Genomic DNA, 2572 nt, shown 5'->3' with positions numbered 1-2572 from the left:
CTCCTGGAAGTTCGAGGAGGCGAGCGATTGATGGAAGGGAATACATTACAGAAGAGAATAAAGCTTTGGTTTGATTGAGAGTGTCGCTGATACCGTCGGCCTTGTCTGAATGATGACAGCCAATCAGTAAGAGGACCCGTTATCGCTCCATGTGGCGCTCCACTTTTGGAACAGCTTTTCTCTAACAGGAGGCCTTTTCTCTGATTGGAAACCTTCCTCTGACTGAATCTGGAATAGTTTGTGAATCAGCAAAAATCATTTCAGTGAAAGTGACTGACGTGATTAACGGTTAGATCCTGTTGACTGCGGGTCATGTGCTGCCATCTTAGAGATGTAATGTTATGTTCCCTTGTGTCTCAGTTTGTTCAGGTATTTTGTTGCTGTTTTGAATATAGTTCAATTTTATTGACTTCTTTTAAAGGCCTAGATATTGAGTTTTTGTTTTGTATTGTTTTTGCATTTTTGGATCCAGTTCTTCCAACTAAAACTCCCCATCGCCTCACCTCTTCGTCCCTGACACTCAGTTTATGAGTGTGAGTTAACGGGAGCATGAGAGATGCTCACCCCTTCTGTTAAATCTTCACATCAATCTTTATCGCACTTCTACTGCCTTTTTTTATTACAACATCCCAGTGCAGAAGCATGGAATGACAAGATGTGAACTTTAGGGACTTGAGGATCTTATGCTACATCTAAGGGTTTTGCTGGATATCGGTTGTATTATTGGCATGGAAGAAAGAAGAAAAAAAAAGATTTAGCTGTGCTGTACATATTTTCAGAACGAGGTGTATATCCTAAAAGGGTTTAATTGAGCTCTAAAAATGCTGGCGGGGTCTTTGCCGGTGGGGAGGCAGCTAACTGTCTGCCAGCTGTAGCTTCATATTCAGCTCGAGACCAGGTGTTCATTTCTGGCTCTGAAAAGTGAAGCCAATTCGAAAGTGCCTTATTTCTAACAGCCAGCAGGGGGCGACTCTCGTAGCTGAAATAAGTCTGATTGTATAGAAGTGACCACATATCCCTCTTTATTACCTCAGTAAACATTGTAAACATGAGTTTATGGTCTCAATCTCTAGTTTCAAGTCTTCTTCAATCCAGCATGATGTTCATTTAGTACATTATGGTCCATTTAGTGGATGTTGCCTTTGTTCCTTTAGAGTTTGACAAACATTGTCAAAGTAAGCAAACCCTTTACAGCTCATTGTAAAGGTTGTATTTGTGTTTGTATAAGTCGCTCAGTAACTATATTATTGGTGGAGTTGTTGGCTGGGGAGGCAATCTATTCCCATATGTATAGTAAAATTAACACAAGGAGAATATTCGTGGAGTATTTTATTTTCGGAGTAGAAAATGAACAACTCTCTTAAATCATGTGTGGCTCGACTTAAGGGAACCCCAAACTCAGCATAAAGAACTTACTTGAGATAATTCCTGTCTTCTCGTTTTGGATTATGTTGATTTCAAAGATACTTAGTGAGTAAGTAAGAGAGATTTCAGCTTTCAACGTGAGTGCACTGCTTTAAAACAGCCTTCTTCTGCTTTATATAAAATTTTCAGTCTTACAGAAGTTATTCTTATTTTTCGGTTCTCCATGTGGTTGGATCCCCCGTCTGGGAGACTGTGAGTCAACATTTGAAGGCTTCAATGATTCAGAACAAAAAAAAAGAACAAAAAACATAATTTGCATGTCAACATGAAAGTTTGGACAGTAAAGTTCCAACTAGCGAGTTTGTCATCCATCATCCAGCTGACAAACTGTCAAAACTCCCTCCCTCCCCCACCAAGTATACAAGAGATCCATCGTCATGTTTAAAATCGCCAAAATAAAGATACTAACTAGAACCAGCCGCATGTCCGCTACCTCGTGAATGATGAAGAAAAACAGAGAGAATAGAAGCAGAGAGATTTTGTTGTTATGGAGATACAGAGCAGCAAGACGCAAATACACAAAACCAAAAGTAGCCAGAGGCTAATGTTCTCTGTACTTATGTGTGCTTTTATTTTGAAATTCACACAAATATGATGTATGTGTGAGATTGTAGAGCAAGATCATTTAGCACCATAAAAGTCCTATTTAATACAATTTTACAGCCTCAAGTTGTATGTCTTGTGATTTCTTTTATTAAATAAAATCGGAAACTTCTAAGAACATACGACTCAATTTTAGCTGCTGAAGTTTAATTAAAGCTCTGAAACCCAAAGAGCAAATTTACTGTGGCGAAGAAATGTTTCTCTCTCTTGTGCAAAATCAATACAATGACTCACTCGACGTTTGTGTTAAAAATACATCTCTGTCTTGTGGTTGGGCAACAAACAACAAACGAATCAAGTTATTTCTGCTCCAATCTTGATGTGAATGCTAAACCAGAAATATTGTAATTTGTGGACAACATAAAGTACAAAGAGGAGATTTGAAGGTTTATTTTAGCCACCGCTGATCAATGATGATATATACGTATATTATATGCACTGTTGGCTCAGGACGAGCTCCCGTCAACCACCGGCGTCCCATATCGATAAACACTTCCACATAATGGATGGATGATGGATGATTATTGACAGGTGAAAATGTACT

The sequence above is a fragment of the Eutrigla gurnardus genome, assembly GCF_963514095.1.
Source record: "Eutrigla gurnardus genome assembly, chromosome: 22".
NCBI classification, from domain to species: domain Eukaryota; kingdom Metazoa; phylum Chordata; class Actinopteri; order Perciformes; family Triglidae; genus Eutrigla; species Eutrigla gurnardus.
This window is presented reverse-complemented; position numbering follows the sequence as displayed.